This window comes from Arachis duranensis, chromosome 9 (genome assembly GCF_000817695.3).
Source record: "Arachis duranensis cultivar V14167 chromosome 9, aradu.V14167.gnm2.J7QH, whole genome shotgun sequence".
Lineage (NCBI taxonomy): Eukaryota > Viridiplantae > Streptophyta > Magnoliopsida > Fabales > Fabaceae > Arachis > Arachis duranensis.
In genome coordinates, this window is record NC_029780.3 from 92,328,803 (window position 1) to 92,339,318 (window position 10,516).

Here is a 10,516-nt window from a genome sequence, read left to right on the forward strand (position 1 = left end):
GACATTTAGACCAATTTGATCATGGGTTGAAAATAGAGAATGTGTTTGGTTGTTATTTCTATTTAACAATTAACTAACAATATTTTGTCCTATTAAATTTGAATATTAGGATAATTTACAATTAGAAAAATCAAATGTTAGTCTTTTTTGTTAGAATATAAATTAATTATATAATTATTGCATCTAAATTCTCAATTTTAGTAAAAAAGAAATGTTAAAGGATTATTAAAATTGTTTTTGACCACCAATTAACCATCAACATTTAAAAGTACAGGCTTGCTACACATACAAGCTTTTTTGGCTTATAAGTTGGGCCAAACCCAACAAAAACTACTTTCACCAACTCGAGCGTGATAACGCGCGCGTCACTCAACCGTTTCCAAAGCGCGCTCTCACACATCTTTATGAAAGACGCTTCTTCTTCTTCCTCGATCAAAACCACAACCGTCAAGATTCAAACCACGTTCGAAATCTCTTAACAAGTTGTGAAAATCGTCGCCAACACTAGAGGAAATCAACAAAAAAACTTCAAAATCTCTATAAAAAAACACCCAAAAAAAAGAAGAAAGATTATTCAAGGTACTATTTCACTAATCTTGGAGGTTTTTCATTTTTCTCTTTCTGATTTCGAGTGCAAAACACTATATCACCATATTTTGCAATTATTAAGTAGATTCATTATGTGTTCTTGGTTTAAAGTAGATATTACTATACTCATCAAACTGTTCAAGTCGGTGATGATTGTTGGTTGTTGTTTAAACTGTTTTACGTACTCTTTCGTGAATGGTTTAACATATTCTTTCATCTATTTTTGTGAATGTTTGCATGTTTGTAAGTGAGTTTGTATAAATATAAATTTTCGACTGTATTTCAAGTAAACTCATATATGAGTGTATATGACTGGAATTTGGATGTATATCAATCGAATTCGAGTGCCACTGGTGCGTCTAGTGTCATTTTATGCATGTTTGGTTAACTTAAATATCATTTTGAACTCATAAAGGTGTATGTGACTGGTATTTGAGTATATATCACGCGTATTCGAGTGTAACTGGTGCTGTTGTGCTTGTGCTTGCGCTTGTAGTGTCATTGATGTATGTTTTGTTGACTTGAATATCATTTTGAACTCATATATTTCCATGCAATCCAAAAAATAATAAAGGTGTATGCGACTGGTGTTTGGGTGTATGTAGCTGGTATTTGAATATATGTGGCTGGTATTTGGGTGTATATCAATCGGATTCGAGTGTAACCAATGAGGTTATTATCTATTAACAATAGTTTTTATTCCTTATAGTAAAAATGGCAAGCAAGAACCCAATAGGCAAAAAATACAATACACACACGCACACACGCACACATGCACACACGGCAAAAAATGCAATGTAAGCATTATCTTAGACCAACTCAATTTTTTCTAGTATAAATATACATGAGCGAAGCGAAGAAGGCCATCGTCCAGAAATTAGGATTTGAGGGTTTGATGCACATCCCTCCGATGAATGTGCCACATAAACTCTTGAAGGAGTTGGCACATTCCTTTAATTTGTCAAAAAGAAAATTGGACACCCGACATGGTACATTGAGAATTAAACCCAAAAAAATAGGAGCTGCCCTTGGCCTGAATGCATCAGGTAACTGATTATAGAAAACCTTTATACTTGAATTCTTTGTAATCTATTCTTTGTAATGTATTCTTCTGATCTCATGTAATCAAAAAATAAATTGAGTTGTATATGGCTGGTATTTGGGTGTATTTCAAGAGATTTGGAGTGTAATTGGTGATCTTTTTGCTGTTTCTATAGGGGACCTATTTTCCGAAAAAGTTAGTTTTAAAGGGCTATCTGAGGAGAATAAAGAAATTTATAGAAGGTTCCAGGGAAAAACATTGAAGAATCTGACTGACGATATGATGGATATTGGTGTTGACAATGATCAAGATCGCCTAATATTCAAGAGGATTTTCATCCTCTATATTCAAATGGCATTCTTGTTGCTGACTACTATTAACAAAGTATCTCCTGTCCACATGGCTCCAATTTTTCGACTGGACAACACAGAGTGGAACTGGGGCAGCCATGTCCTCGATTTCATCATCAAGGGCATAAGCAATTACCACTTGAAAAAGAAAAAAATCTATTGATGGCTGCCTCTATGCTTTGATGATTGTCTATTTTCATGAAACAAAACACCGAGACAAGAAAGCAGATGCAATCCTTGGACTGCTGGTGCATGAAATTACAATCACACTTTTGCAATCCGCATAACTAACCAGCAAGTGCACTGGATCGTCCAAGTAATACCTTACGTGAGTAAGGGTCGAATCCCACGGAGATTGTTGGCTTGAAGCAGGCTATGATTATCTTATTAATCTTAGTCAGGATACCAATAGGATTCTTTAGCCTTGATTGTAAAAGATAAAAAAAAGGTGTAAAAAGAGTAATTATTACGCAGTAATGGAGAATATGTTGGAGTTTTGGAGATGCTTTGTCTTCTGAATCCCTGCAACATAATGCTTTCTCACTTTCAAACATGCAAGGCTTCTTCCATTGCAAGCTGTATGTAGGGCATCGCTGTTGTCAATGGCTACTTCCCCTCCTCTCAGTGAAAATGGTCTAAATGCTCTGTCACAGCACGGCTAATCATCTATCGGTTCTCGATCATGTCGGAATAAGATCCCTTGATCCTTTTGCGTCTGTCACTACGCCCAACACTCACGAGTTTGAAGCTCGTCACAGTCATCCAATCCCAGAATCCTACTCGAAATACCACAAACAAGGTTTAGACTTTCCGGATTCTCAAGGATGCTGCCAATGGATTCTAGCTTATACCACGAAGATTCTGATTAAGGAATCTAAGAGATACTCATTCAATCTAATGTAGAATGGAGGTGGTTGTCAGGCACACGTTCGTGGATTGAAGAAGGTGATGAGTGTCACGGATCATCACCTTCTTCATAGTGAAGCGCGAATGAACATCTTAGATAGGAACAAGCGTGTTTGAATGGAAAACAGAAATAATTGCATTAAGTCATCGAGACGCTGCAGAACTCCTCACCCCCAACAATGGAGTTTAGAGACTCATGCCATCAAAGAGTACAAAATTCAGATCTAAAAATGTCATGAGATACAAAATAAATCTCTAAAAGTTGTTTAAATACTAAACTAGTAACCTAGGTTTACAGAAAATAAGTAAACTAGGATGGATAGTGCAGAAATCCACTTCTGGGGCCCACTTGGTGTGTGCTAGGGCTGAGACTTAAGCTTCTTACATGCCTGGGCTGTTTCTGGAGTCGAACGCCAGGTTGTAACCTGTTTCTGGCGTTGAACTCCAACTTGCAACCTGTTTCTGGCACTGAACGCCAAACTGCAACATGGAACTGGCGTTGAACGCCAGTTTACGTCGTCTATCTTCGCGCAAAGTATGAACTATTATATATTGCTGGAAAGCCCTGGATGTCTACTTTCCAACCCAATTGAGAGCGCGCCAATTGGATTTCTGTAGCTCCAAAAAATCTATTCTGAGTGCAGGAAAGTCAGAATCCAACAGCATCAGCAGTCCTTTTTCAGGCTAAATCAGATTTTTGCTCAGCTCCCTCAATTTCAGCCAGAAAATACCTGAAATTACAGAAAAACACACAAACTTATAGTAAAGTCCAGAAATATGAATTTTACCTAAAAACTAATAAAATTATACTAAAAACTAACTAAAACATACTAAAATCTACATGAAATTACCCCCAAAAAGCGTATAAAATATCCGCTCATCAACTGCCCTGGGTGATGCATTGGGATAGGGAGGCACTGATTCAGAGGATCAAAGCTGAAAATGGCAGTCATATGATAACTGAACAGAATACTTTCTCTAATTTAGGTGTATTTGATTTATGTAGATGTTGTAAACTAATGTTTAACTGTTTCAGGGCATCGCGAAGAGGGCAGAACTAAGAAAATGAAAGAGGAAGAAAAGAAAGAAAAAAAAAAGCAAAAAGACAAAAAAGAAGAAGGAAAGTTCATCGGAGAGTGATTCATTCGAGAGTGACTTTGATATTTCCTCTGAGTTTGAGCCTAAACATGACTCAGAAGAACCAACAGAAACAAAAAAATAACCCACCAGGACAGCTAAAAAGTAAGTAATATTTTAGGGTATATTTTGTCATTTTTAGAGTGTATTTTTCTAATGATTGTTTGCTATCTAGAATGGTATACAGAAAGAGGAAGAAGATTGTGGAGGATTCCTCTTCAGAAAGTGAAAGCGAAGCCAATGATAAGTAAGATTCTAAAATTCCAATTGAATTGATTTCTTTTCTGTTTATATCAAAATTTTATCTATTAACAGAGTGTTTCTCATTTATTGTCAGAAGTGAATAATCGGAACCAATAATAAAACAAAAATCAAAGAAAAAAGTTCAGACTCCACCCAAAAAGTATGCATTACTTTCGAGGATATTTTATTGTAAATTTTATATTTGTGTGATTGATAGTTCTTTCATTTCCAGGACGCAATCCAGAAAAATAAAGCACATTGTTGAGGATTCGTCTTTCAAAAAAGATACTAAATCATATGATCTGTAAGATATGTGTAAAGCTAACTTACTCTTTGTCATAAAAAAATTTATTTATTAACTTATTCTCTTGCATGTACTATCAGAGTTGATATCAATATTGAAGAAATACAACAAATTTTTAGATAATTAAAAAAGAAAAAACCAAATGAAAAGGCTGCACAAGGGTATGTTGAATTTGGATGTATATTGCCGATTTTAAGGTGTTTCTGTTGCTGATGATTGTTTTTGCTTTCCCAAGATTCCAGAAAAAAGGGCAGGCATATCGGAAGTTGGGCTCCCCTTAACAGAAGCTCACTATAATTCATCTGAAACATAAGATCCTTTATTTGATAAAATTTTGTAGATCCTAATGTAATTAAATAGTCTAGTTATACTGAATGATGTTTATTTTGTGGTTAGAATGCCAGAGGTCAACTTAGAAAGTGAAAATGATCCTGTGTTTCAAACACAGACGGATCAGAGCATTGTAAACAAACCTAGTGATAGCATGTAATTTCTGTTTCTATTACCATTTGCTTAATTCTTGTGTTACCATCTACTGCTTCTGATTGTGTATATATTTTGTTTAGAAGAAAAAGCCCTTTAATATTTTATTCAAGAAAAAAAAAGGCAGGAAAAAAAATATTTGCAACTATGTAAGTTCTCATAAAAACAGATATTGTGTTTCTATTCAATGCTTGTGGTGTATTCTGACATGATTTTGGTGGATTTCAGGTTGGATATAGAAGAAGAATCATTCACTGACCCGGCTCAACAACATATTATCATTGTTCGGAAGGACACGCATTTTCAATCTGAACCTCTTGAGATATGAGTTTTACAACTAAATTTCAACCTTCTAATATTCTATTTTAAGGGAGTTTGTTAACTTTTTAATATTTATCTTGGTTAGAGTTCCGCTTCAAGTATGTATGCCCCCATCGGAGATGAGAGCACTAACCCCTGTGGAGAGTGAACCAACCCCTCCAAAGTCTCCGAGCGAAAAAATTAGTGAAGAAATAATTAAAGGGTAAAGAATAATATTTGGTTACATGTCTTTTATATTAGGTGTATTTGGTTCTTATTTGGGTGTATCTCTGTTGAATTAAGGTGGAATTTGTTTTTTTCTCATTTAAAAACTTCACTTTAATTGTGCAACACTCCACAAACCCATCAACCTATTGATGGCACACCTGCAGTACCAACAGCTCATTCTAAAATGTAAGTTGTGCACAATATAACTCTCTTTTGATATCATTTGTAATTCTTATTCTTATACTATTGTATATCTCACCATGCAGTCAACCACCCCCCTCAAGCCACTGCTGTATTGATGATGATCGCCAAGACAACATCCTATGTACCGAAAGAATTTCTGCCGCCATCATTTAGCCTTGGCTTCACTGATTCGAGTCAGGAAGAAAATTTGACTCAGGAGGGGCGGGCAGGATCTAAAAAGGAAAAGAGTCAAGAGAGTCCGATTTAGGTTGAAGATTTAGAAGAACTGGTAGAGCAAGTTGCAAACATAGGGGTTACAGCAGCCTTAAAATTTGCAGAGGATAGAACTCCCCCGCTCCAAAAGGTGCAGCCTGACGACCACTTTTTTGAAAAGTTTGAAACACCTACGGTAATATTGTCAAAAATTGTCAAAAATCTACTTCACGTCTCTAAAAGCTCGTTCACATATTGAAGTTGAGGTAATATTAAAATAAGATTAATAATTTTACTATGAGTTGTGACTGCAATATTGATGTAATTAATTTGGGTGTTTTGTTTTTTTAGATTATGATTGCTATGTGTCTGATTTTGAACAAACAAAGAATTAAAAGATTTGAAGAACAAATTTATTGTCTCCTCCTTAGTATTGTGGTAAGGTGTTTTGAACTCAATTGTGGGTGTATTTATGTAATGTATTAGGTGTAGTACAGAATATGGCTATTGGGAATCATGCCGGCAGCGAGTTCTTACATACTAAAACATAAAAGCTGTTTGACATTTAAGACTACAAAATATTCATCCCTTTCTTGGACCTAAAAAAATTGATATCCCATCCATTCGTAAGTTTTCGTTTCAAAAGTTTCTTATCACAATTCTTTCGCTATGTGCCAATTAAACTAAAACACTGTGCAATCTGACCAAACTTCAGATACTTGTACTTGTTTGCTACGCAGATCATTGGTGGATATGGATGGCTAATGTAAGAAAGAAAAAATTTTGTATTCTTGACGCCTATAACAAGAAGTGTCCCGCCCCATCCAGAATGAAGTTTAATACATTTATTGTAAGTTGATTCTGTTTTCTCTAAGAAATCTTGGGTATAACTCTGTTATTAGCATTATAATATTTGGGTGTGGTGCTATTCAAAATACGGTGTACTATGGGATCCTTTGGGTGTAACTAGGTTTTAAATGTAGTCTTATATTTTGCTTTGTTTTTGGTTTTTAGGGGAATGCAATTTCTAGAATGGAGGTATATGCAAGGGGGAACCTCTCAGGAAAGATGATGATCAAATTCAATCATCGTATATCAACATTTCTGACCAGAAAACAAGGTATAAATCTTGCTCTCTGAAAATTGTGTGTTTTCTCTTACTGTCCTATTTTATTGTGCTAATTTATTTTTGGTTTTCAGCTTCGATTGTGCCATTTATGTAATGAAATGGCTCGAGATAATCGAGCCAAAAAACATTAAAAATGGGAAAAAACACTGGGATAATTGGACACAGGCAATTGTGTTTAAAAATATATAACTCTATATTACTTTACTAAATTAACGGAGTTCAATAAAAGAAATTTCTTTAAACTGTAGGCAGAGGTGGACCACTTCTGAGTCGAATACGCTTTGCGGATTCTATTTGATGAGATGAATCGAGATAAAGATACAGCCATCCGAGAAAGCGAAGCAATAATATTGTCTAAGCCATCTACATCTTTGTTTAAGTTCATATTGTCAAATAGATTCAGATGATTTTGACAGTAATTAGTTTGAATGTTGTGTAGTATGTGAATAGTTTGAACAATTTTTTGTTTAGTTTGTGAATATTTAATCCAATCTTAGTATAAAGTTTGTTTGCATAAATTTTGTTTGTCAAAGCTGTCTCTACTGTATTCAAAAGCTATCAATTACAGGTTGAAAAAAATCAAGGGAAAGAAGACCGAACATACTAATACGCTGAATTACTATTGTAATACACCCAAAAATAACCAGAATACACCCAAATTGCGTGCTTACATATTTCAATGGAAAATCTAACCAGGAGTTATGGGAATTCAGAAATTTTAATTGTTACCCTCCTTAGGAATTGAATTGTAAATGTAAAACAAATCCCTTCAAGACATTAATTTCCAACACAAACAGTAGCATCTCAAAAAAAAGAAAAAGAAAAGAGAATGTCAAAAACAAGAAAATGCATAATACACCCAAAAATATTCATCGATACGCCTAAATAGTGTCACTTTACACCCCAAAACCTGCCCTGTGCTATTATATCTCTGAACTGATAATTCATAACATGTCTATGATATTGGCTGAAATTTGATTGCATCACTGATCCACCATAAAAAAAGGTTGAACTACAAAAAAAATAACTCACTTATTAGCAAAACTATTAACAATAATAAATTCAATTATCCCACCCTGTTTAAAGAACATCACTTTTACCTCGCTTATAGCTTTCGTCTTCTTTTTCTTTAAAGCATTTGCAATCTGTTTTTCAATTTTGAACCTAGTCAATTTTTGGGATGTCCTCTTGTTCTCACCCTTGGAGGGCTTTGAAGCTCGTTAATAGCCTCCAAGTTAGCATCTTCGTGAGATAACGAACATTTTCCGTTGCTTTTGGCTTTGTGTTCTTGCATCTCAACCATGGCATTATCGTATCCGCGGTGCAGAATCGCAGTGAGCTCCTCAAATTCTAATGCAAATTCGTATATATTCTGCAAACGAAATACCAATTCGTCAAATCTCTTGCTTTTTGGCTCCAATAGAGGCTTGTCGTGGCTACTCTTGATGTGTGTGTGTCTCCTCTTTACGTTCTTGCTCCATCGTTCCAATATGTATCTCGGTGACACTTTGTTTACTCGTTCAAAGTTTAACACGCTTAGAGCGTGACGGCACAATATCCCTCTTGACTCGAATAATAAGCACTGGCATTCAACTTCGGTTGCTACGGCATCGTATATAACTGCAAACTTGTTGAATGTTGAGTTGAAAACTTGTTCAACAACTTTGTATACTGTATAGCCTACAGCAGAGTTCTTTGATCTTGTGATGCAATTCACCTTTCCTCTAAATTGTGCATGGACTTCCCTGAACTTATTGTGAGTATACACGTGTTGAAATTGAGCTTCTATTGAGGATTTTGTTGCACACGGTATGATGGTGTGAAAATTTGTAGCATTCGATTTTCTCTCTGTCTTTACTCCCTGCTTCCTAGGCAATTGTCGTATTGTTTGACGAATTGGATAAGTGAGTTGTTCCGCGTAATGAACTTGTTAAAAAAAAGTATGCATGCTCTCGCTCCTTTGTATGCTTCTCATCCTGGCCCAAAAGCAGTGATCGAGATAAACTGGAATTCATATATGTTGGCCTTTGAAAAGCTCTGCAAAAAATACCTAAATCAGAACTAGGATACACCCAAAATTTTGCAATGTACACCTTTGCTGCGGATTTTAAAAAACAGCATTACCTGAAAGTCACTTGTTGTCCCTAAGACCGTATTTCATCAATTCCTATCGAATGATTCTTTCGTAAGAGAGTTCCAAACAACATGGCACATCTCTTATTCGATTTCTTGATGTCCCTTATAATCGTTTAATTTGCTTGAAATCTTCTTCATGATGTGCCAAATACACCAGCAGTTAATTGTTGTGGGCATACAAGCCTCGATAGCCCTTTGCATCGATGCGCATTGATCGGTGAGAATTCCTTTCGGAGCATTTTCACCCATGTAACGAAGCCAACATTAGAATAACCATTTGAATGATTGAGTATCCTCATTTTTCATCAAAGCGCATCCCAGAAGTATTGATTGACCGTGGTGATTCACCCCAACAAAAGAACAAAAAACCAGATTATACCTGATTACAACAAAACAGAAACAAACTCGTTACATACACCCAAATAATCTCTCTCTACACCCAAAAACATGCAATGTACACCTCTGCTGCAGATTTAAAAACCTGGACAGCATAAACCAAAACAGAATATTACCTGTTTGTATTATAGGTGGTATCAAATGAAATAACATCTCCGAAATACTCGCAGGCAGCCCAGCTCCTTGCATTTGCCCAAAAAGTAATCTTAATCGACTGATCATCCTCGAGTTCGAGCTCGAAAAAGAAATTCTGATTCTTTTGTTTCATTCTTAATAAGTATTTTCCGAATTCTTTTGCATCCTCTAGTTTTGAAACATTTCGTACTTCTCTCGTGATGTAATTTTTCACGTATTTTTTGATAAAATTTAACTCACGGTGACCTCCGGCTGCTGCAACAAATGATTGGTATATTTTGCTTGGTTTGATTTCGGCTTCCTCGTTATTCTCTATTGTACGATGCACGGATATGCTTAGTTTCCTGTGCTGTTTGAGCATCTCTGCTTGATTTGGACAACAGTGATGTGAATGATGCAACATGACTTTTAAATGATCCAAACACCAATGTCCTTCAATATGTGTATATAAATTCTTGCAGGACAATTTAAACCAGCTGAGGGCTTTGTCTTCTCGGTCGGAGATATTTTCGATTTCCATTTTTCCTCTCTATTACATGCATGTAATCAATTGGTTCTTAATTTCATTATCCTTCTTATTTGTGCTACGAACTCTTGTAGAAAAACCTGCAGCTTTTGAATAATCCTTGTAAAATTTTGTAGCATCTTCAAGCGTCTTAAAATTCATCCCAACCTTGGGAATAAAATGCTCATCAACATCGCAGAGAGACTGTAAAATACACCCAAAAAAGTCCACAATACAC